The sequence below is a fragment of the Rhododendron vialii genome, chromosome 11a, assembly GCF_030253575.1.
Source record: "Rhododendron vialii isolate Sample 1 chromosome 11a, ASM3025357v1".
Lineage (NCBI taxonomy): Eukaryota > Viridiplantae > Streptophyta > Magnoliopsida > Ericales > Ericaceae > Rhododendron > Rhododendron vialii.
Genome location: NC_080567.1, coordinates 8,879,635 through 8,906,583, shown reverse-complemented (window position 1 = coordinate 8,906,583; position 26,949 = coordinate 8,879,635).

Here is a 26,949-nt window from a genome sequence, read left to right as displayed (position 1 = left end):
GGTTTATGAAGCTTTTCGATTTGTACAAAAATTCAACATAAGAATGATAACTTATGTCCGATAAAGCTTGTAACGATAAGCAATTTACTTTATTTTTTGCAGGAATGATGTAATCTCTCTTACGCACAAGATAGACGGTTTTGATTTTGAAGGAAATAAATAAAGTGGTCATCGAGTTGTGAATTATAGGACTTTAATACCTACATAACCATCTAATGTGTTCCGATCATGTGGTTGCTGACATCCAATTATCATAGAAGTTGGTGACAAAAATTGAATCGATAAGATGTGCAATCTTAACGGTTTAGATCGGTCATCAGATAAAATTATTGAAGAACTTTCTTTAAAATTTATATGTTGAACCTTATTGTTTCTAAACTAAGGTCTTGTGCTTTTGTGTAATGTACAATACTCATATGATCGCAACACAATCGCAACGACCGATACTGTCCATTTTTTTTTGCTTGGAGTTTTAATTGTTCTCGTAAATTTTTTAGTCTATCGGGTTTAGAATGCCCTTTTATTGGGATGTAGATTCATTATTAGAATGACATCTTACATCCGATCAAGTATGTATTGATAAGAGATTGAATTCATTTTTTGCAGAATTATTCTAATATTTGTTATGTAAAACATATACGGTCCCGATTCGGAAAAAAAACACCGAGATGGCCCAAGAGTGGTGCAGTATGGGACGTTAACGCTTTTGAAAGCACCAAATGTGTTCCGATTATGTGGTTGCCGGCTTCCGATTATCACCGATTTTGGTGACAATGATTAAATGAACAAGATGTTAAAATCGGTGATAATCATTATCACCGATTTTAATTTCCATCCCCTCATTTCTCAACCCATAAAGAAACTGTTTAGCTAAACTGAAGATCAGGCAAAAAAATTCCCAAAACCACAACTCTCCACACCATCGATGGCTTTAAACCCTCCGCGGCCCCTACCGCCATCACCATGCACATGAGTCACACGTCCACCATCTGCCATCACCATCTGCATCTACATCTACCAGGTAAGATGGTGTTTTCATATTTTTAAAACCGTTCATCATCTAATATTGTCCCCCTATGTTGTTCTGTAACAACCCTGATTTTTAGTAAGTAAAAATTTCGTTAAAAATTTGAATTTTTAATTTTAAATACTCGGATTTCTTTTGAAATCCCTTTTAATTCCTAAAAATCCGTCATAATTAGAATTTTAGCCTTTTAAAATTATATTTCTTGGCTGGAGATTCTACTTGGCAAGTATAGCTAGATCCTAACCAATTAGTTAGAAGGACCTAACTACCAATTCATCTAGTTACTTTCTCCTAACCCTAGATGAGTTTTTTTTTTGAACCTTCTTGATCCTTTTAAACCTTTCAAACCCTAGTGGAACCCTTTGGACCTTTAACCTTTATCCATTGGTCAATAAATGTTAGGGTAATCTTTGTCCATTGGACAATAGGCCTTTCATTAGAATATTTGATTAGTACAAAGATATAGTATTATATTGGTGTATTTTCCCATGTGCGAAGGACAAATATGCATTCTTTATTATTTGATATCATTTTCCCCATTACCCATTGGTCATTAACCGCAAGGGAAATTATTATCCATTGGGTAATAAAACCAATCTTCCAACAAGGTACAAGATTTTTATTAAATAATCAAGTGTTGATTTTCCCTTGTGCTTTTATGCATTAGAATATGTTGGTAAATCTAAACCCTAGATTTTTAGTACTTTTTTTAATGAATACTACTAGTACCTATATTATATTTTAATGGGGAAATCTTAAGCCATATATTCTTGGTACCTATGTATATATAGGCATGTGTACATATATACAATATTATATATAGATATAGATTTCTAAAAGTACAATATCTATTAGTTTAATAGAAACATGTGCCTAATTAGAATTCTTTAATGGGATATTTGATTTTAAAAATCTAGTACCTTTGTACTTCTACAATATTATATATGCATATATATATATATATAGTGTACTAGGAGAGAGATAGGGAGAGAGAGTAGCCGAGAGAGAGAGAGACAGAGACAGAGATTGCCGAGAGAGAGGGAGGAAGACAGAGAGAAGAAAGAAAGATTGGGTAGTACCATGCTTTGATCACCATGATCTTCTTGCATCTCTTCAAATCCATGGGTGTATATTCTTCCTAGCCAAAAATCTACCTCTCAATTGTCCTTTTATGTTTGTTTAAACACCAAATCTTGTACAACCCCTCCTTTCCTCCACCAAATCTTCCATAATCCAACCCAAGGTACAAAAATCTAGCCATGCAGGCCTAGATAGCCCCATGGCCTAACCCATCAAGCTTTCAATCAAGCTTGACAAGTGAAAGAAATCAAAGATGTAGAGAGAGAAATTCGGTTGAGAGAGGGAGAGGAGGAGCCTTGGCCTATAAATAGCAAGCCATTCTAAGCTTAAACTCACACCTTCACTTCTTGCTCCAACTTCTCTCTAGAAAAACTTGTATTCTTTCTTTGTTCTTGCATAGTTCTTCTTGTTCTTGAAGTTCTTCAAGAAACTCATCCAAGACCGCCACTAAACCGCCCCTCAACCACCCTTCGATCCAAAAAGTTTAAGTAGTTTAGCCAAGATCTAGTTTCGAGAGAAATCTTTCTCTTTCGAAGCTATAGGAAGCCTATCGTAGGAAGTCACTCCGTCCGATTATCAACTTACTTTCCGTAGTCGCCACTACCGCCAAGAAGAAAGGTAGAACCCCTTGCCCCCTAACTCTACGTATAGAACCGTATGTCAGAAAGTAGAATGTCTTTACTCTTTATAAACATGTGCTGTTTTGAACTTTCGACAAAAGAGGAAAGAATGAATTTTTGAAAGATAGAAACTTATCGCTTGTTTAGAAGTATTCGTATTTTGATCTTTAAAATGGTTATGAGCATGCTTACATGAATTGCTTGTATTACTTGTGGTATGATAAAGCATAAGTGATTCTCACTCCAAGGGCGTCCGTACATGTGGCGTTATGCTTTAAGTTGTGATTTGAGCATGATAAGTAATATGGAGTTGGATGATCTGGTTGGTTTAGTTTCAAGATTACAATGAATGATTTATGATCTCATATGTGAAAAGTCCTACCGCGGAGTCGTCGCATGAAACGAGACACGAAAATTGAGAAAGTAGAAACATGGCACCTAGGGTGGATAATGATGAGATGTGTTTTGAAACCGCAATGTGGCCGGACTTGGTAGCCCATTGTGTGTATGGAAACCCACGATGTGGCCGGACTTGGTAGCCCATCTTGTGGATTGTGAAAACCGCAACGTGGCCGGACTTGGTAGCCCGTTGTGTGTATGAAAACTCGTAATGTGGCCGGACTTGGTAGCCCATTGCGTGGATTGTGAAAACCACAATGTGGCCAGACTTGGTAGCCCATTGTGAAGATTGCCAATGCGGCCGGACGTGGTAGCCTCATTGGTAATGTGGCTTGGTTATCCGCGGAGAGGAGCCAATGCAAGTTTTGTGTGCCAATGGGAAGCCAGTGCGGCGTAACCATTGTAAGGATATACTCGGGAACCCGGAACGGCAGAACCGAGGTTGGGTGTGTTGAAAAATGATTTTTGAAATGTTGGTCGGTATATGAAAAATGGTGACACGGTCTACAATGAGTCGCGTAGGAGAAACTCAAAAAATCATGGACACCAACAATAGTTTGAATAGCGAATGTGGATGTGTTATTGTTACTATCTGTTGTATATGATCTTTTGTTTGTAAGATATGGGTTAGCGGGTATGGGTTTGTTCTGCTGAGCTTTCGTAGCTCATGGTGTTACCTTTGGTGACCCTGACATATTATACTGATGGCAACGTCGGTATAATGTGTCAGACTTTGCAGATGAATAGGGTAAGCAGTGCACCTTGGAGGCTTTCGGAGCCGAAGAGCTGGCAAGGATGGAGGAGCAGGCAGAGCTGTAGTTAGGAACCTTAGTTACCCACCCTTGTGTAATAAAAGTACTCTTGTGAGTATTATGATGTAATAAGAGCCAGACTCTACTTAGTTTTCAATGAAAATTGTCTATTTAACGTACCCAAAATTGGGGGCATTACATGTTCATTCTGTAATGGATCAATTTTGTGTTTGGTCCATGTCACTTGAGTCTTAGTTGTAAAACGTGGAAGCTTTAAACAGCATTGTTCGTTTTGTTTGTGAATTGGTGACCCTTTGAAAACGGGGACAAAAATTGGCATCATAATGAATTCAATAAGCACAGTATTTTGGATATTATAGATGTACAAAATTTTCATGGATGTTAGTAGCATAAATGGTAGAATTTGGCCTAATTTTTCGCAGAGATTTGGTTATGACTTTTGGACTGACCAATGGGCCTGGCACGAACACTATGATTTTCATTGTTGTTTTATAAGGATATGGTTTGCAACCCTTTGAAGTGTGAAACCACAAATCATTGTGTCTCAAGTAACATGGTTGTCGTACCATCCTGCATTATGCTTTTTGGAGTGACTGATTTATGTACTTAGTTATTAGTGTAAAGGGTATCGACACTGTAGGCATGAATGAAAGCAACACAAATTGGTACCCCAAATGAAGGTTACTCTGAAGTACAAATTTAATAGCTGAAACAATAAGAATGGGAAACATAACTAACATACTAATTTTTGTTGCATTTGTTGGTAAAATGAGCATTGAGGTTGCATTAGCATAAGAACATCAAGAAGTGATTTAATAAGAGATATTCATAATGATTTGTTATATAGATTTGCACTTAGTCCCATTAGCTTCTCATTAAAGCGCCCCCAAGCATTAGTTAGAAGGATGTGTGATAACTATTTACTTGTGCCACTACTAGCATGTCCTTGCACCTATCAGGGATTCCATTTCCAATTGAAGTTATAAGTTTCCATTTGAAAATGTTGATTGAACATTTTTATCTGATTACTTCTTCATCTTAATATATTGTAAGATGGGCAATTATAAATATTGTATTTTCAGCATGACAAACTAGATCTTTGAAAAGTATGCTTTGAAAGGAAGGGCGCCATCGGCCTTCATTCTATATAAGTATTCTTTGTTCATGGAAATTGAATTTATTTAATGCTGATTTAAGACTTAGTTATGAATATTTTCTATGACAATGTGTGACTACTACTTTATGTTTGTGCAAGTAGCAATGAAACCATAGCCAATCTAAAAGATGCCGGGACCTTAATTACAAATTAGGTAAAATAATAATCTTGACGTGTAGTGTTTTCTTGATTGTTTGGTTTGCCAATTGTTGATGACGAAAGATCATATTTGCATGATTTGGTACGTATTGCAGACGAAGAGGGACATTGGTGAGCAATGGAAAAACCTGTCGAACGAGGACAGGCAAAAGTACAAAGAATTAGCTGAGTTGGCGAAAGAGGAACTCGTGAAGCATAAAGATTTATTTACTCTAGAACGAAAAAAGTAAAAGTGAGTACAAATTGTTCGAACTTGTATAACTAGGTGAACATGATTTCACCTGATTTTGGAATGCCAACTTATTTGCTGATATTTTTTCAATTTGCAGAGGAAGATACATAACTGTATCTTCTTGAAGTCCATTGTTGGAATAGTAAAAAAGTTTAGCGCAGATCAACACCGCGTTGTTCAAGCTATTGGGTTGGGTGGAATATTATAGTTGAGGTGTACGTTTCTTAACCATTCGCTATGTAATTGGTTGGTGGGGAAATTTGATCCTGTTTCTCAGTCACTTACTGTTCATGGGCAGACATTTGTTGTCACTGAGTCCCATGTTCATTAGTGCTTGGGCATTAATGCCCAAGGCAACCTTATTGATGTAGGGGTTTGATTTAGGAGGAGGGACCTTGGCCTGAACTAGTACTTCTCTTCCACTGCTCTGTTCCTCCGCCGCTGAACCTGCAACAAGTCACTAAGGCTGGAATAGCCTAGTGACCCTCCGACGATCAAGTTAGATGTAAGGAGAGTTGCTTTTAGGTCTAGGGTTAGGGAAAGATGGCATACCTCTCAAAGATCAGTGTCCCTTTGTATTTATAGACCTAGGTTAACTTGGGCTCCAAGCTAGTGCGTGGAGGTCACGCTTAGGTAACCGCCCTCGGTGACGTCATACATGACGCACGGGATAAGACGGTTACGAAGCACATGGGCAGACCTGGCCCAGATGATCCTTTTCGCCACGTGTCGCTCTTGGTCCCCTCCTGCTATGCTGCATTCTGCCAAGAGACCCTAACGGAATGCACACTTCGGTAATTAACCGAAGTGTCAACAGGAGACCTGACGCCGAGCGAGTAAGGAGAATGTACAGAGTCCTGTCTGATATGAGACCTCGGTTAATGGCGGTCCGGTTAGATAACCGAGGCAATTACCGAAGCCTCCACAATAGCCCCTCAAGCCCCTGGAGCTTTACGCCTCTGCTTCAGGGTCTTGATCCCATCGTACAAAATATCAGGCCTTGATCCTTTTTAGAGAATAACCAAAGAGTGAGTTTGCTTTGGTAGATTCCGTTTAACCCGCGCCAAAGAAGAGCCACGTGTCAGCAGTAGCCGAAGTCTCAGAATAAAAAAGGCTGTCTCGGCACGTGCTGTGTCAGTTGATTGGTACAAAACGTCGCTTCGGCGACACGCGTCATCACGCCTAAGGTTTGAATATCTGGCGCCTGTCCTCGGTGCAGACCCCTCGATTCTGGCCGTCCGATGACGACACGCGTCGAAGATCTGACGGCTCGGTGCACGACGCTTCGTTTCCCGCGCCTAACTCCGTCTCTCTTGTTATAAATAGGGAAGGCAGAGGGAAGACGGCTATGCTCTCGCTGCTTCTGAAGTCGAACCACCGCCGCCGTCTGTTTCCAGCATTTGATCGAGATTTTGAGCGTTTTTGGACGCGGATCTCGTCACGAAACTCAGGTATGACGATCTTCAGTTGCTGGTTTTCGCATTTTGATCATTTTCTTCAAGTTTTCTTCACTCCAATCCCCATTTCTTAAGCGTTGGGACTGTTCCGCCGCTCGCCGTCGTTCGTCCCGCGGCGGCGCTGGGCGTTTCCTGCGCTGTTCTTAGTTTTCCCGAGCTCCAGATTCAACCCGAGGCCCACATTCTTCCCGAAGCCAATCTTCATCCTGAGACCATAGAAACGACCACCGGCCTCGGGCACCTTTATCGGGGAGAGGTGCCTAGAAACCTACCGAGGAGCGATGACCATTTCGCCCCATGCTTGCTAGGTCATGTTGCTTTTCCCTGAGCATATAGCTAACGGGTTTTTGCACGTCTTTTCTTGCTAGGTAGGGGCGAATGGTCATTAAAGTCTCCTCGGACAGTACCAGTAGCTCCCTTTCTGCCGATCTTGAGGAGATTTTTGAGGAGTGTCGTGCCCAGGCCGTCTACCGAATTCCGCTGGACGTCATTGAGCCCTCGGACCACCTTAGAGCTTCACGCCCAGTTACAGCCCTCGCATCTTGGAAGATGGAAACCCCAAGCACTTCTGGCCGTGGACCGGGCCCATTCGCCGATGCCCCCGAGGAGGTTCGGGGACGAAGGAGGCCGATGAGGCCATGCCCTTACTTGAACCAATACTTTAATGGGACACCGGCTGCCCTCACCGAGTTCAGAAGTGTTTACAGCATCCCTCCGGACGTGGAGGTCCGGCTGCTTCCTGACAACAACCCGAAGACACTTCCTCACCGACCGGGGGAATTGATCTTTCCCTTGATGGCAATCACGGAGGGAGGGATCAGATTCCCCCTCCACCAATTTGTCCGACGAGTCCTGCGAACCGTTTCCCTTACCTCCTCCCAGCTTACAGTAAACTCCTACCGGATCATCACAAGCATTATTGAGCTGAGGAGGCAGTTCAATCTGACTTTTGGGGTCGAGGAGCTCTTCGGAGTATACCTCCTAGGAGTCAACCGGGAAAGCAACTGGTACTACCTCTCTTGCCGGACGGGATACGATACTTTCCTTGTCGATCATCTCCTCGACTCCGAGGAGTGGGCAAATATTTACCTCTCGGTAACCGGCAACTTCATGTTCGGGCCCGGGGAGAATGCCGATACGACTACCAGGGTGCAATTTGGGACCGGGGCTCCTGGTCGGTAGAATTTATTCTTTGGTAGAAGTTTTGTTTGTTTTCGTTATGCCCTGCGTACTCTGTAGTAATCCCTTGTTTTGATTTTGCCTTGCAGCCGAGGGAATCGTTCAGCAGCTTCGGGAGAAAGCTGACCGAGCCCGAATTACAGCGGCTTTCGCCATCCCGATCTCCAGTCAGTACGCTCCTGAGCTACTCGGGTACGTCCCAACCTATACGAGCTTTCTGAAGAAAAAGCCAAGGCAGCAAGGGGTACCGCGGGCAGGCCAAGGATGAGGCCGAGGAGGGAGAACCGGAAGAGGTGCGGGAAGAGGGGAGAAGACAAACGGGGAGAACGAAGCCGAGGGCAGCACATCAGCGCCTCGGGGAGTCATTCGCCAGGAAGTTGATCGTGAGACCCCAGAAAGGACCCGGCTGAGCAAGGAAATGGAGGGCACGGGAACCCGAGAGGTGCTGAACCTGAGGCGCCGAAGGCCTGCTGGCCGGGGCAGGGGGACAGTCCCCGGTACTCCTGGTGCCGGGACTTCAAGGCCGACCCCAGTCTCACCGCAGGAGCCCCCGGAGAAGAGGACTCGGCGGGAGGAGGGAGCCGGAGGTCAGGAGACGATCCTGATTGAGGAGGAACGGGGGGAGCTCGGATGGAGAATCGGTGGAGCAGAGGAAGGCTCCTGGGTCAATCCAAGGGAACTCCCCTGGGCTCCCGAGTTTCGGCATTTTGCTGGCCGACCGATCCACCGCGCCGGCAGCGTCAAGAACCTCGGTGTGGCCTTCGGGATGCTCCAAGGAAGCATTCTTCCTAGGGACGCCCGAGCTGTCACCGGCTTGACCGAGGATATTACGGCCGAGATAGCTCAGGCCCTCTTCAATGTAAGCTAATGGTTTACGTCCCATTTTCTTCGATCTGAAAGTTTGCACTTGTTGAATTTCCCGTATCTTTTGTTTGCAGGCTGGAGCTCGGGCATTGGCTATCAATGACCGATGCAAGAAGCATGAAGAGGAGAACGACAAGCTTGCTCGGGAGCTGGCTCGGAAGGAGGAAGACCTCAAGCTGGCTCGGGAGACTTACGATCTTTACCTGGCGGATTTCCAGAGATGCGACAGGGAGAGAGTGGAGGCAGAGGCCAGAGCTGCCAAGGCCGAGGAGGATGCCAATACACTGCGAGTCACCCGGGCCGCAGAGGTTGACTTTGCGAGAAAGAGGGGCTACGATGAAGGTTGGGATGCAGCCGGAGTAGAATACAAGAAACAGGTTCGGGAAATTGAGGCTGAGCTGCACCGGGACCGTTTCTTGGATGGCCTTCGGTATGGCCATGAAGCCTTGGTGACGAAGCTGAACCTCCCTGAAGACTCTGACCTCCGCATACTTCCTGAGGCGCCTCCCGAGGAGCTTTTCCTTCCTGAGGAGGAAGAGGAGGTGGTGGAGCCTGCGTCCGAGGGCCAGGGTCTCGGGAATCAAACCGATCCAAATGCCCCTGCGTCCGAGGATCAGCTCGACCACCTAACTCACTCTTAGGATAGTCTTCTTTTTCTTTTTCCATGTTTTTAGTTTCTGCAACTTTTGACTGGACAGCTCCAGACATTAGGAGTTTGCTGTTCCAGAGTTTGTAAATGTCTGATATTGAAGCAGTAACTTTTTTGTTCATGGATTGTTGCTGAAACTTTATAATGCTTTGTTTTCTTGAATGTTAATCTTTGAAATGCTTGTATGATTGGTTTGCTCATTGGGTTAAGATGCCCCTGGTTCGGTGAGACTTTTGTAGAAGCAAGTATAAACCGAAGCATTAACCGAATCGATTTGTCAAGCATAAAAAAGATGTTTTAATCAAGAAAAAGTGATTTGATCCGAAGCCCCTGCTAGTAGGAGGGTCGGTAGGGATCGAATCAGAAGCAACTGTTTAATGAATTTTTGACTTGGGACGCCCTTGCTTATTAATAGAAATGAATTTATCGAGCAGAGGCGGGATGGTATTACTGCTAGGGACGTAGGCCGGGGTCACGAAGGGATATGGCTTCTGCCATAGGTTCGTGACGCAGCGAGTCCGAACAGTGGGAAATTTTCGGTGGGTCAGTATAAGGGGCTCGGAGAGAGAGGCCGAGTATCCTTACAGCGAGTGACCAGAAATCAAGATGACCGAAGAGGCCTGGGCGACTTGGTGGGAATTTTGTCCGAGGGTATCACCTATGTGAGAACAATATCCCTGAAGTCGGTATAAAATGGGCCAGGCAAGAACGGACCAAGTATAAGTAATTAAAACAATCAGTGTACGAATAGTGCCAAAGAGATAATTCTCATTAAAACTCGGTGGAGTATTGTCAATACATAAGCAGATTGCCTTCAAAGCTTTCTTAAAAGAAAATGCAACGTAATAAAGATCAAACGGGCTTCGGTAACCGAGCATTATCCGTAGAACTTCTTCAAGTTGTTTGCATTCCATGACTTAGCAATGGGGGAACCATCCAGCTTCTCCAATTTGTAGTTACCCGATCCGAGGTGTTTGAGAACTCGGTAAGGACCCTCCCAATTGGGCATTAGCTTTCGCTTTTTGGACTTCTCCACCACCTTTTTCCAAACGAGATCGTCAGGCTTGAACGACCTGTGGTGCACGCTTCGGTTGTAACCCTTTGCAACCTCCTATTGGTATGAAGCGAGCTTGATCCTTGCGTTGTCCCATTCTTCTTTGGCTAAATCGAGGTCCGAAGCAATGGTGGTGTTGTTGACCGACTCATCAAAATTTTCTGTTCTCATTGTTGGGAGTCCGACTTGGAGTGGGATGACCGCCTCCATTCCAAATGCCAAGGAGAAGGGAGTGCGACCCGTGGATCGCCGAGGTGTCGTACGGTAGCCCCAGAGTACCCTGGGTAGCTCTTCGGCCCACTTTCCTCGCCGTGACTCGAGTCGTCGCTTAAGTCCAGATGAAATTGCCTTGTTTGCAGCCTCGGCCTGTCCATTGCCCTGGGGGTAAGCCGGAGTGGATGTGTCCCATTTGATACCGTATTCGTCAAGAAGAGCCCGGTACTTCTGCCCTGTAAACTGCCCTCCATTGTCAGTAATTATGGCGAACGGCACACCGAAGCGTGAGATGATGTTACGCCACACAAAGCGGATGACGTCTGTTTCTTCGATGGTTACCAGGGGCTCGGCCTCGACCCATTTCGAGAAATAATCTGTTGCGGTTAGAAGGAACTTGAATCCACCCGGAGCGACTGGGAGCTTTCCAATGATATCCATGCCCCATTGGGAGAAGGGCCAGGGGCTGGTGAGAGGGCTTAGGTCCCGGGCCGGCTGATGGATAATGGGAGCGAACATCTGGCACCTCTTTCAACGCTTGACGAACTCTTCAGAGTCCTTCTTCATTGTCGGCCACCAATATCCCTGAGTGAGGGCTCGGTGGGCGAGCGACCGCCCACCGGAGTGACAACCGCTGTCGCCGGCATGAAGCTCTTCAATGATGCCCGGAACTTGATGTGGGTGCGCAACCAATAAGTATGGCCCGGTAAATGATCTTCGGTAAAGCTTGCCGTTGGGATTGAGCCAGAAGAGAGCGTCTCTGTTTCGGAGTCGGTGAGCCTCCTTTTTGTCGGTGGGAAGGGAGTCATCCCTCAGGTAAAGGATGATTTCATCCATCCAGCTTGGGCCAAGCTCTATGTTGAGTATTTCCTTTTGTAGATCATCGAGCTCAAAACTGGGCTTGTCAATAGAATTGAAGGAAATGGAGCGGTGTCCGGTACATGAGAATGCCGAAGCGAGCCCTGCAAGGGCGTCGGCGTGGGCGTTCTGTTCCCTGGAGATATGCTCCATTCTGATTGCTTTAAAGCGTTGAATGAGCTGGACTGCGGCGCTGAGGTAGGTACGCATGCGATCATCCCGAGCTTCATACTCTTTAGAGAGTTGGTTAACCACCAATTGGGAGTCACTGTAAACGACGAGCTCTTCGATGCCAATGGCTTCGGCAGTCTTGAGTCCCGAGATCAATGCTTCATATTCGGCCTCGTTGTTGGAGGCTGGGAAGTTGATAGAGAACGAGCTTTCGTGCAAGATACCGGAAGGTGAGAGAAGAACGACGCCTGCACCTGCGCCTCGGCTGTTGGAGGCACCATCGACGTACATTTTCCAAACATCTCTGTGAAAAAGCTGCCATGCTGTGCTAGGGTTGGCCTGGAGTACTGCTTCGGTGCTTGGGGTGGGTTCCGAAACAGATATGTTGGGCGGTGTAAGCTCGGCAATGAAGTCGGCCACCAACTAAGCTTTTATTGCCGTCCGAGGTTGAAAGTGTATTTCAAAATTTGCAAGCTCGACGGCCCATTGTGAGATTCGGTTGGAGAGGTCGGCCTTCCGGAGAAGAGATTTGAGGGGGAACTCGGTCAGTACGATGACGCGATGCGACTGGAAGTACGGGGCGAGCTTTCGGGAGGCTGAGATGAGGGCGAGCATGAGCTTCTCCAGGGGGAGGTAACGCATCTCGGCGGGAGTCATGGTTTTGCTGGAGTAATAGATTGGCTGGTGCTCTCGGCCTTCCTGTCGGACCAGCACCGAGCTCACCGCGTGCGGAGAGACAGCTAGGTAGAGGAACAGGTCCTCTTGGTTCTAAGGAGTGACAAGGAGTGGAGCCGTGGAAAGGTACTCCTTCAGTCGCTGGAGGGCTCGGTCACAGTCTTCTGTCCAGTTGAAGCTTCGTCGGCTGCCCTTTAGTAGTGCGAAAAATGGCTGACATTTGTCCAAGGAGCGACTTATAAACCGATTCAGAGCAGCAGCCATACCGGTTAGACGCTGAACATCGCGCTTGTTGTGGGGAGCCGAGAGTTGATCGATAGCGCGAATCTGGGAAGGATCGGCCGCAATACCGCGTCGGGAAACGAGGTGGCCAAGAAATTTGCCGGAGCGGACGCCGAAGACGCATTTCTCGGCATTGAGGCGGAGTTTGTGGTTCTTGAGAATCTCAAAGACTTCGGCGAGGTGAGTTAGATGATCACCGGTGCGAAGACTTTTAACCACCATGTCGTCAATGTACGTCAGCATAGTGTCGCCTAGTAATCGCTCGAACATCTTGGTTATCATTCGCTGGAAAGTTGCTCCGGCATTCTTTAAACCGAAGGGCATGACAAGGTAACCGAAGATCCCGCGGGGGGTAATGAAGGCGGTGTTCTCGATATCGCCTTCGCTCATGGCGATCTGGTGGTAGCCCCAGTATGCATCCAAAAAGCTGAGTCGCTCGTGTCCGGAGGTGGCGTCGACGAGCTGGTCGATACGGGGAAGAGGAAAGAAGTCCTTCGGGCAAGCATCGTTGAGGTTGGAGTAGTCGACGCAGACACGCCATTTGCCATTCTTCTTCTTGACTACGACGGTGTTAGCCAACCATTTGGGGTACTGGACCTCTCTGATTGCCCCAGCGTTTAGGAGTCGGTTGACTTCTTCAATGACGGCCTCGGAGTGAATAGGAGAGGACCGTCGTGCCTTCTGTACGACCGGTCGCTTGGCTTTGTCGATGTTGAGCTCGTGGCAGATGAAAGAGGGGTCGAGCCCCGGCATCTCATAGGGGGTCCAGGCAAACACTTCAATGTTTCGGTTGAGAAAAGCTACCGTCTCATTCCGATCAGTATCACTAAGTGAGGAACTGACAAGGAAGAAGTGGGAGCCGTCCTCGGTGATTGGGATGGTGACCACGTCTTCAACGGTTTTTTCGTCGGGGGATCTACCGACGTCCTCCAAAACAGGGGCTTCGGGGGCTTCAATGAGATTCACCCGGGAGGTCTGTTTGGTGCTTCGGACGGCGTTGACGTAGCATTGCTTGGCAGCGGTCTGGTCTTCGTACAAGTCTTCCTGGTGCCCGTTAGTGCCAATGAAACGTACCACTTGGTGATAAGTGGAGGTAATCGCTTTAAGCCTATGCAGCCAGGTTCGACCGACAATGGCGTTGTAAGGGCCAGGGACGTCGACCACCACAAAGTCTATTTCATGCGTTACCGAGCCGGCACGGACAGGAAGAGTGATCATACCGATGGGCCAGACAGGAGCTCCGTTGAAGCCGATAAGGGGAACTTCGGAGGGACGGAGGTCGGTCTCGGGAATCTTCAGATCCTTGAAAAGAGAGTAATACATGACTTCGGCCGAGCTACCTTGGTCTACGAGGACGCGATGGACGTTGAAATTTCCGATGCGTAGCGTGACCACGAGGGCGTCGTTGTGGGGAAGCTGGACGCGGTCGAGATCCTTCTCGGTAAACGTTATCGTCCATTTGGAGCCGTCATCGGTTCTGGGGCGCTTCGGTTCGGGACCGACTAGCATGACCTGCTTGGAGGAGGAGGCTTCATTCAACTCGGCCCGGATGACACGAGCGGCCTCGGGGTTCAAGGGACCGTGTATGACATGGATTGTCTGTATTTCTTCCTCGGTATTTGCTTCGGTCCGCTGTGCCCGAGCCGTCGTCTTCTCGTGATCGATGAAATTGCCGAGGTGGCCACCAGCAACAAGCTGTTCCAAGTAGGCCTTGAAGGGCTTGCATGCTGTGGTGAAGTGACCTTGTTCGCTATGGTAACTGCATCGAACGATGGGATTCTTGATTTTCCCATTTTCGGTTCCGAGCTTTTGATTTGGGAAGGAGAAAAAGGGCTGGTCCTTCACTTGGTCGATGATCCGGTAGATTGGAATGGTGAAGACGGTTTTTTCTGCGTTGAAATCGCTTGGCTTCGGTCCCCTCCTCGGCGACTGCTTGATTGTGTTGACCGGTTTCTTCGGTGTTGAGACAGGTGCGGGTACCGGTATGGATACCGTGGTGTTTAATGTCTTTGAACTGGTGGGCTTCCCGATGCCTCTCTCTGCCTTGGATTCGATGAGCTGACACCAGCCCTCAATTCGAGTCATAAGGTCCTTCATAGAGTTTGGCTTATGGCGAGCGAGGTCATCGTAGACTTGCTCGTCCTGCGAGGTGAGACCGAGCTTGAATCCTCGGGCAGAGATGACACCGTCGCAACCCTCTATTTCATTGAACAACTCCCAATAACGGCTGGCGTACTGCCGAAGCGTTTCGTCGTTCCTCTTCCGGAGGGCTAAGAGGGAGTCGATCTCCTTTTCGTGCTTGTTGCTTGTTACGAACCGGGCCATGAAGGCATCACAGAGGGAATCGAACGAGGAGATTGACCGAGCCGGGAGTTGATTGAACCAGGTGAGGCCCAGGTTGCCGAGGCTTGCAGGGAACACTTTGCACAGGAAGGCGTCGTCCGAGGGTTCGTTCTGAAGAAACAGAGACATTACAGTTTTATACTGTACCAGATGAGTGTACGCCTCGGTCTTGCCGTCGTATTTGGCAAACTTGGGCTGGGAGAATCCCTTGGGGGGGGTGACCGAGTCGATCTCTCTTGTGAAGGGAGAGGTCGTGAGTCGTGCAAGTCGCGCATCGCGATGAGGTCGGATCGAACGATCGGCGCCGTCTGGACGCTCGGTCGCTGTACGCTTCTTGGGAACGATTTTGTCCAATCGTTCATGCTCCTTTCTCTTTGGGTCAATACTAACCGATTTCCTGGGAAAACACTCTTGGCGGTGATGTCGGTAGCTATCCCGAGCGGAAGGCTCGAGGCGCTCGGTGACCGGGCTCCTGCTGTGTGCGCCGCCGGGGTGCGAGACAATGGGACTTCTGGCTCAAGGGCCCTTCAGGTGCTCTCGGTATCCTCTAGTTTGGATCTCGACAAGGCCGTCATCTCCCCTGGATGCCCTTGTGAGGCTAGAGGTAGATTCTCGGCCTGTCTTGCCCATGAGGACCGAGTGGGTGGAGGAGGCAGAGACGCTCGCACCACCGAGCCTGTCAAAGGCCGATGGTCTCCTTCGAAGTTGCACAGGGGAACGAGAATGGTCCCTGTGCGATGCGTCTTTTGGGGCTCGAGTGTTCGCCGCTCTTGGTGACTCAAGACGATCCTTGACTGAGGGGCGGGGTCTGTGCTCTAGCAGGTGTCCGGCTTCGTGACTGCGTGGGGGGGTGCGACAGTTTGTTCTTCCGCCGCGGCTCCCGGAGGAATGAGATGGGGAGATGAGGAGGTGTTTGATCTCCGCCAACTCATCTCGGACGTGTCTGTCGCGGTCCACGACCGTCGTGAGATCGTCGATTTTGAGCTCGAGATGGCGGATGTAGGAGTGGAGCTCAGAGGATGGGCCTGCATCTGGAGCTGACGCTCCGGCCCCAACTCCGATGGATATGTGGGTCTTCCCAAGGGCGGTTGCCCCGCCGGAAGCCAGGTTGTGGTCCACGAGGGAACCAAGCCCGTGGGCGGTACCACCGTGATGTGCGTCGTCGATCTCCACCATGTTTGATTCTGGACGTTTGAACGGAGCAGAAAGGGGGAGATGAAAGTTGGAAGGGTGGCTAGGTCCCCAGCGGAGTCGCCAATTGTAGGGGTTCGATTTAGGAGGAGGAACCTTGGCCTGAACTAGTACTTCTCTTCCGCTGCTCTGTTCCTCCGCCGCTGAACCTGCAACAAGTCACTAAGGCTGGAATAGCCTAGTGACCCTCCGACGATCAAGTTAGATGTAAGGAGAGTTGCTTTTAGGTCTAGGGTTAGGGAAAGATGGCATACCTCTCAAAGATCAGTGTCCCTTTGTATTTATAGACCTAGGTTAACTTGGGCTCCAAGCTAGTGCGTGGAGGTCACGCTTAGGTAACCGCCCTCGGTGACGTCATACATGACGAATGGGGTAGTCCAACTTAAAGACCTAAGAAAGTACTTGGAGAAAACGGAGGAAGTAGATGATATTTTCGAGAGAAAATTTGCCTTGTACATCTTGGGATGTTTTTTATGCCGAAACACAAAGTCAGTTGTTACTCGATCCCTTATTAATGCTGTTAGTGATGTTGCGGTAATGGCTAATCAAAATTGGGCGAAGCTGACCCTACATTTCTTATGTAAGGGTATATAGGAACAACGTGATAAGCATCATATACAACCAAGCGGGTGCCTATTCCTTTTGGTGGTACGTATGAGTGATTATGCATTTATGCTTGTCATATTCCTAATTTGACTATGGTTTTTTTTTTGTTATGCATTATTAAATTCATTATCGCATAATGTAGGTTTTCTACTTGGAATGTGTCTCTCCTACGGTTAAGCCTTACATTCGAAATTTCCCTTCCTTAGTTGTTTGGGGTGATTCTGAAATTAAGAGCATCTTGCACCGGTTTGAACAAATTGGAGGTTATGATAGGGAGGGGGTGGTGGTGCATTTTACATAGGAAGGGGAGCCAAGTGGCAATGAAGGTGGCGTGTCCAAAATTTCAAATGGGGATGTAGCTGTGATGACAAGTACATTTGTAACTGTGGCAGGTCTATTGCTGTGTCAAAATATGTTCATGGCTAAGCTTCTTGGGTCTGAAATGTTGTCTAATCTGCAACCACAAACGGGTCAAGGAATGGACCTAAACCCTGTCCAACTTTTTGGAGAAGCCTCAGCCCTCCTTAAAGGATTACAGACAAGTCAAAGTTCCCCACCCAACGTGTTTCAAACCCCTGATCCTACGCTAAACCAATCCAAGGGTGTCTCAACCAATCCCAAGGTTGATAGGCTCGTTGGATTTGAAAGACTATCGCTATCTCAGCTGCAACCAGAAATGGCTCAAGAAATGGACCTGGACCATGTCCACCCTTCAGCAAAATCCTCTCCCCAAGCAACGGCAGCAAACATAAGTGAAACCTCAACACCCAACCAATTCAAAACCCCCGAACCTATGGTTGAAAAATCCAACGGGCCTGACACTCGAACCACTCAAAAGAGGAGGATATAATTGGACATGGATGACACTGCATGTTCACCTTCACCTTCACCGGTAAAGGGGTTTAAGTCGCTTGGTGGTTTAAGTAGAGGTAGGAAAAATAAGTTGCCAAATGCCAACCCTGTCCCGTCTTTTGTTGTTTCTGATAATGTGGAAGTGCATGATGAACCACAGCTGTTGTGACAGGCTGATAAGTTGAAGAAAAGCCACTTCCAACGTTCCCCCTTTACGAAGGATGGTCTGAAGAAGAGGAACCCTCCCAACAAACAAACAATAAATGAGAATTTGGACAACTTGGATGTCAACGTTCCCACCGTGTGGATCTTTTAATCATTTACATATATTGTCCCTTTACGTATCATGTATAATGTATTTCCAAATCATGGATCTTATATATTTTTTCATGTCCAATTAAACAATTTCGTGGACGGTGTGGAACATTCAAGGCTTTGCAATTTGTTGGTGTGCAACCGTTGAATCCACAAACCAAGGTTACTACTCATTCCCAATTCCTCTCTACACTCTAGTATTGATGCTAACCTTTACTTCCTTTTCATTTCTTTCTTGTAAAGCTATATATTGAAGAAATGTCGGATGATGCAAGGAAGCCAAGCTATGAACCATTAAATGACCATGAAAGTTGTTCACGATGTTCATTTTTTATCTTCACGATCCATCTAATGGGTAAATATTTTTAATCATGTGTCTATCCGTTGTTTTCTATTGTCAAGTCAAGTACGATGATTGTTTTTCATTACCACAATCCTACTTGTAGGGATTCTTACGTGCACCTCAAAATGTTTGGCACCGAAAGATTCTTTGCAATCCAGTATGAATTGTGCAGCTTGAAACCCAGAATATGGATACTAGACACGGTGTGTGTGATATGATTTTGCCACCTGGTTAAAGTTCAAGTACTAAATTTGTTATTACTTTTGGCAAATTTTTCCGATGTGGTGTTAAAATATCATGTGGTTGTAGATTATGAATTTGGTAGCCGTTCAACTAACAAATGCGGAAATGTTGCACTATCCCGACAAGCGTCACTTAATGTGGTATTTGTCGGTTACTGTATCGATGAGTATAATTAATTCCCCTTTTCTTAGACAAACCCAACATGAGTGATTGTGATTTGAAGAAGTTATGCGATAGCTACTTTAGAGATGCAAATTTTACTGCTGACATTCGCTCATGCTCCATGGTAAACTTAGCAATTGTTTCAATAAGTTAGTACTAAATCAATTATCAGTTTTGCTTTCAATTGGTCTTCAATCATGATTGTTTACCTTTGCTCGTAGGTATACATACCAACAAATGATCGTGGGAGCCATTGGTTTTGCATTAAAATAGACACTGACATCCAGATGGCTTAAATTTTTTATTCAAAGCCCGCAAGTCGATCCAATATAGCCCGTAAGAAATTGACAAGGGCAGTGGTATGGCACACCTCACTTAGACCATGTTTTACGGTATGCCCAATTTGTATGCTAACAACTTGTTTTTACAATTCGCTGGAGGGATTACATCGCGCGTTGGTCTTCCAATATGGACAGCTCTATTAGGTTGATGTGACGAAGTTTAACATTGCTAATGTTGAAAGGCAACCCGTGCAGCATGATACGGATGGGTAATTTAGTAAACATATTATTGTGCTAATTGTGTTACTTGCATTTTAAGTGGTTTACTTTATTTTTTTCTGTGCATTTTTAGGTATGATTGTGGGCTATTTGTTATAAAATTCATGCAAGGGTTCAATTACCCATCTGGTTTAAATACGGTTAGTGTTGCAACAAAAGTAACATCGTTATGTTATACTTAACTGGTTCTCATAGTGTTGGATGTCTAAGTTAAGCTTTGGGTTTTGTAGATGGATGATATGGAAAGGTCGAGGTTGTTAATGGAATTGTGTTACGATGAGAATAACTGAGATGCCGTGGAGGTTATGAAAAAATTTCAGGCATGGAAGGCCGAAAGAGGTAAAATGGCCTTTATTTGAACAATTGAAGTGCCCACCTATGTTATGTGGTCTCTAATTTTTCTTAAAGGTGTCCTTATACGCCTTTGTTTATTGATGCATGATTAATACATTGTCAGAGTTAATTCATCAACGCAATGTTACCTTTGTGGGCAGCGTGCCCCGAAAAAGGCGGATCGATGAGCGCTTTTTGGCAGACGACCGCTCAATGCAGAGTTGCCACTTGGGTTTGAAGGTCCGACACCCAAGGAACCGAACTTGAAATGCTCGCTGCGCTATTTGATTTGAAAAAGGTAAAAGCACCAGTCCGTTATAACCATATCTGGGTTCGAGAGCCAGGTTACGAGAGGAGAAGGGTTTAAAAGCACCCATCTCACCCAATCTGGAGATCGGTCTCTACTTAGGCATTTGCGAAAACATTTGCGATTCTGTTTGATTAATCAATTCTTTAGCCATTTAGGGGCGGGGAACAGTTTAATGGGGATTAAAGCTGTAACATGTTTGCAGGATGTGAATGATAGCATGGATGAGCAGTTAGTATAGGATGAAAATAGACTACTGTGGGACTTTTAAATAGACTGGAAAGCCCCTGTTTTGGAGCAACGTGTGCAGGAAAAAACCAGCATGCACTGAATAAGTCACTTCATGCTGTTCACACCTGCGTGCGCCACTACAAGACTTGCACGCGCCAGTAATCCTAAGCCCACAGCTCTTATTCTCAAACCCTCTGGGCTTTGGAAGGTCCAATGCACACCCAGGACAAACCAAGCAGTTTACAGGCAGCATAATAGGCAGTTCTAAGCAGTTTAAAGGCTGAAAAGCCCTACAAATTAACAAAACACCCCATAAACAGTGTGGGGAACAAAACAGTGGCTTAAGGCCAAGTTATCGAAGCAAAGACCACTCACTGGTCAAGGACTGACTGGCGTGTGCGTATTGCACTCCGGTGCACGCGTGTTGCGCCCCGGCACGCGCTGGTATGAGTCAACCTTCCAGTGTTTGGTTTTGCTCATCCTGGGTTCTGGGACAGGTCCAGAATGATTCTAGGGGTACTCCATAGCAGCATATATTCATATTGAAATACAACTAGCATTTCTAACAAAGGAAAGCAGTAAACTGGTTATTTACATGCTTAATAGTGATCTATACAAAGTAAAAGACGTAAAACAGTAGGAAACCAATCCCCACACGGTCTTGTGCGTGCAGCCACAGAGTCGCGCGCGCGAATATGGGACCGACGCGCGCTGGTTCCAACCACAACGGTTTTTGAAACCTTGCTAGCTTTAGGGTCAGGACTTGTATTGATTACCAGCCTTGGCCCTGCCAGCCCCCCTCAGGGATCAGAACAGGAAAACAGTAGGTATGCTATACCTTTGGTTTTTGAGTTTGAAAGGTGTTTGAGCTTTGAGGTTGGTTGGGGTGTTTGAATGGTAGAAGCAAAGAACAAGCTTTGTTCTTGAGTGATTGAAACTTAAGGCTTTAAGACTTTGAACCTTTAAAACCTTGGAACTTTGAAAACCTTTAAAGTTTGTAACCTTTTGAAAATTTGGAACCCAAGGTGTATGGATTTTTCTAACCCTTTTGAAAACTTGGAACCCTTTGTAACCTTTTGAAAATTTGGAACCCAAGGTGCATGGATTTTTCTAACCCTTTTGAAAACTTGGAACCCTTTGTAACCTTTTGAAAATTTGGAACCCAAGGTGCATGGATTTTTCTAACCCTTTTGAAAACTTGGAACCCTTTGAATATTTTTTTGGAACCCTTTTAATGGAAGAACCATGGGAGGTATATATATAGAGAGAGAAATGAAGGTAGATAAGGTGCAAAGAGAGGAGCTCAGCCAGTCCACGAGGCTGGCTGAGGGTTACTTGGTGGTTAAGCTTACCAACCCATAAAGGTGATGGGGATAGGTTTTGACCGGCGCACGTAGGTTGCACTCTGGCGCGCGCATGGGTCAACGGTCAAGCTTTGACTATTGACCACACTTGGCAGCTTGACCCCCGCGCGCGGGTTTGGGAGTAGCGCGCGCGTGTACCAACTACTCACGCGTTGGTCAGCGGTCAAGCTTTGACCATTGACCAACACCTTTCAAGTTGATTTGCACGCGCAGGTTCTCAACCAATGCATGCCAGTAGGGTTTTTGGCTTTTGAAGTGGCTTTGGCTAGATTAGGTTCAAGGGTTTTGCAAACACTCAAAGCTCAAACACTCGACATTCCCGGAGTGTTCTTGATCCATTTCATCATTGGAAAATCAAAAACTAAAAGTAAACTAATCTGGAAGCTCAGATTGGGGTGTCTACAATAGCCCCTCTTTGACAGCACTTGAAGCACCATCGACTTGGTACAAATAAACGTCAAAGAATTCTAGACACCCCTCAAGGCAATCCAGAACAAAGCATACTAGCAAAGTAGACTTGTAAACTTAAGGAACCTGATTGGAGAAATGGACGAACAGTCCATTGCCGGGGAAGGAAGTAGAAGTGGACGAGTGAATCGCCGCTTGTTGATTGAATTTGGACAGGATAGGCTGTCGCTGCAGATTTGGACGGGACTGGCCGTCATTGCTGGGGATCAAACTATCCTCGGCACAAAGCAATCCAACAAACACGGGTAGGTCGTGTCAGGCAGGTTGAATTCCATTTGTTGGGAATCTGAGCCAATCTCCTTATCAAAGACCATCCGAGACAGAACAATAAGGCTGCTGGAAGATGCGTGTGAAGCTAGACTGAAGTAGAAGTAGTCGTTTGGGGCAAGCCGAGGTGGACTCTCCTAGGGAATGATTAGTTGCGGATGGGTGGACCATCTAACGATATTTTGATCGTCGGTGGGGCCTAAAAGGATGATATTCTGGTCGCCATTGAGGGAGTGAACGCGAACGATATTCCAATCATCGTTGACGAACTGAAAGGAATATGGCTGATCGTCATTGATGATATGGCTGATCATCGTTGATGGATGGAAATGGACGATATGGCTGATCATCGTTGATGGATGGAAATGGATGATATGGCTGATCGTCGTTGATGATATGGCTGACCATCACTGAATGACTGAGATGGACGATGGTGGCTGACCGTTGTTGATGATATGGCTGACCATCGCTGAATGACTGAGATGGACGATATGGCTGACCATCGTTGATGATATGGCTGATCATTATTGATGGATGGAAATGGACGATATGGCTGATCGTCGTTGATGATATGGCTGACCATCATTGAATGGAGATGGACGATATGGCTGATTGTCGTTGATGATATAGCTGACCATCGCTGAATCAATGAGATGGACGATGTGGCTGATTGTCGTTGATGATATGGTTGACCATCACTGAATGGAGATGGACGATATGGCTGATTGTTGTTGATGATATGGCTGACCATCGCTGAATGAATGAGATGGACGATGAGGCTGATCGTCGTTGATGACATGGCTGATCATCGTTGATGATATGACTGACCATCACTGAATGGAGATGGACGATATAGTTGATCATCGTTGATGATATGGCTGATCATCGCTGAGGGATTAACCGCTGCTGAGGATTAATCGGACGATATGACTGATCGCCATTGAAGGATTGGATAGGACCGACTGTCGTTGATGGAGAAGGGCAGATCGTGCTGTCGTTGATTTGGATGGGCAGATCGTGCTGCCGTTGATTGAGATTGGCAGATCATGCCGTTGTTGATTGGTTCCACAAGAGATTTCATTGCATCCTGCTATAAAAACAAAGCCGCAAGAGATTTTCAATCACATCATGTTATGAGAACAATGACGCAAGAGATTTTCAATCGCATCCATCGGCAAATAAATCGAGGATTCGAGAGCTTTCCATTGCCTCCGCTAAACAAACGATAATGATACCACATGAGATTTTTCAATCGCATCCGTCGGCAAACAAAGTCTTGATGGAAACCATTTGGGCATGAACTCCCACAAACTGGCCACCTTTCCGTTTTCAACAGTTGATATACACAATATGCAAAGATGTATGCTATATGAATACACAAACTGAAAATGCAGACCCAAGCTGAGGGCGGCTCCTAGGAGGACAATGATACTTAAGGACTATCACTGAGCCCTCGTACTTCACTGCCTTTGCTTCTGAGATGCGCACCCAGACAAAGAGACATTGAGTGGGCCGGTGTGCCCAATTGATATAGTAACGGCATTGGGCCTGCGCGCCCTTTCTTCGATGCTTGGGCAGACATGCCCAAAGATATGCTTTGCTTGACCTTGGGCTGACATGCCTTTGCCGTCCATGAGATCCCACAGCTTGTGGGTTATAGATACTAGCGTAGCAATGTAAAAATTGCATTTTTCAGATTATTAACTCTCTTTTGCATGTGTTTAAGAGGATATAAAAACCAACCACTAATATCTAATTTGCATTGACAAGCGAACTGAGTCGACACACAGACACGCATATATGTACAGATTCGCCTAGCTCAAACAAAAAGGGAGAAAGAGCCCCAGAATATAATGTGGACCCTTAGACACATGGAAAATGATGAATTTTGGGCATTAATATGCCAAAACTCAAAATATCCCCTTAGACAGGTGAAACTGACGCTTGCGTAAGGTCAAACAAATGTATAGTGACTCATACGAACAAACGGAATCGAGAAAAGCATCTCGATGTAACAATGGATTGAAAAGCTAGAAAAATGTCACCAAACGGACATAAGAGGCAAAGGATGACTCATATAGGCCCGTACTAAAACCGACACCCCCGTGTAGTCACATTAGATCCACATGACCTGCATGGCATGACAAAACTTCGCAAAAGCCCCTTGAATGACATTCAAGGCAGTAGTTGACTGCTATTGATTGTTGCTCGAATTGAAGCAGCGCACTCAGGTTTGAGACCAACGCGCATCATATTGAATGAGCGCGCATGAGTGTCGAACTAGCATGCGTGACTACAAAGCTGTTGCAGCTGCTCAAACTAGACTTCGTTGAACGTAGAACAAACTGTGTGCCGTTAGGCCTCGCAAGCATTTCGTTCTGTTTTTTATGCTTAAAATATTTTAAGGCTTTTGCTCAGCTTTGAAATTAAAGAAGCAGTTTGAAATAAGATTGAAAGACGAAAGGTTTTCCCCCCCTTCTGCACAGATGAAGCTTGTCTTCTTCTTGACCACAGCGATGTACCAAAACCTTGGATCATATTGATAGATTGTGACCAAGTCTCAAAGAAAGACTGCCTACGTATCCCATTTTGGGGAATCATGTCTAAACGTAGCTCAAGCTAAGGTTGACTCGTGTATTTTACTTCATCTTTTATGCTCTAACTTTTGCCTAGAACCGTCCATTTGGGTTTTCGGTCTAGCGAGCTTTCGAATATTGCCTATTTATTTTTGCCTAGACCTGCTTCATAGGTTCCTGGTCCAGTAGGCTACTCTAACTTTTGCTTGGAACTGCCCACCCTTGGGGTTTTCAGCCCTACGAGCTTCTCTCAGGGAAAAGGCTTTTGAATTGATCTAGGTTGACCAAGGTATTGAATTCGTTGCTGTCAAGGTCGATGATGTTTTGGCTGCAGCCCCAGATAAGATGGCTTTGATAATGAAGGATCCAAAGCGCCTCGGTTGAAATCCCTCGCTCTAGGCCATTTTTACACTTTCTAATTTTGCGCATGGCGGAACGCTGTTCTTGCAAACTTGAACATGGTATATGGTGCTGGACCTTCTGAGCTTTGCTTTACATGGCTTGGCACCCGGTAACAAAGGGATTCGATGCTTTTTTATCTCAGGATCAACACCAGGCGTGTCTTTTGAGAGACCATGCCAAGATGTCAATGAACTCTTTGAGCCTGTCTGACCTGGCACAATGCTCCTCTGGGGACAACATTGAACCAATTTGAACCATTCGGAGGTCTACCTTATCTTTCAAGTTTATTGAAAACTACAATTTCAATTAATAGGCTGAGCATGCCTTTCGTCTTCCTTTTTGGCGAGGGAACACATTTCCTTGGGAATGATCCCATCGAAATCTATCCCTTCGTCGTCTAGGTCAACACAGTTTATTCAAAAGCTAGCGAAGGACTTAGAAACAAGATAATGCATATCATAAGAAAGCCCCTCAGGGTTGCCAAGTACAGCAAAAGACTCGAATAGAACCTACGACATGGAAGGCCAAGAGACACAACCTCCGACTCAGAGCTAGACTTGACTGACACTGTGTTAGACTCAGACTCAAAAATGTCAATGCAAAATAGACGCGATTTGAAAAATGCAACTTTTATAGTTACCCTTGGTTTCCTTACAGAGAGGTGGAATCTAGAGGACATCAGGCCCAAGCAACATCACTTCGGCTTCCTCAGCTTCTTCGACCAAACCTACTCGGTGCTCCCATAAACAATGGACCTCAGTCCGCTCCTTTGTGAGCTCCTCATTACTGCCAGTCCAGGTGTTGGCAGTGAAGACCTCAATTGCCCAACCTATAGCCATCATGTTAATCTCTGGTTCGAACGGGATGGATACGATTGGTTTGGGTTGGCTTTCTGGGACGATATAGTGGCTAGGGTTGAATATGGTGGAGCTAGGGTTGATTTGAGTGGAGGTGATAGATATCTGACCAACCAGAGGGTCAGACTGGTGTTGAGGCAAGGAGTTGGAAATGACGTTGGGCTTTGGTGGAGCTTGAACCATGCCATTGTCAATGAGATCTTGAATCTCATGTCGAAGACGATAGCACGCGTCAGTGGGATGGCCAGGCATTTGGTGGAAGGCGCAAAAGAGGTTAGGATTGTAACCGGAAGGTAGGACTTTTGGCGGGGAACTTGGGGTCAAAGGTTTGAGATGCCCAGATCTGACAAGTTTCTCCATCACTGCGGATAGAGGTGTCTTGAAGACAGAGAAGCTCCGAGGTTGGGTTCGGGTTCGGTAGCTTTAGGCATTTTGAACCTGATTGATGTTGGCGGCATGATTACGGGAAGTAGCAGCGTTGTCCCCATTTGTAATCGCGTTGGCGTAATTGCTATCACCAAACAATGCACTTCTGTTTCTAGAGTAAGCCCTTGGCTTAGCTTTTTGAGTAGAGGAAGAAGAGGATTCTCCTCTTTGCAGAACTCCACTTTGTAGGGCCTCTTCAATGGCTAGGCCAGACTCGAAGAAAGTTTCAAAGTTGGCAGATGCTTGAACAAGCAC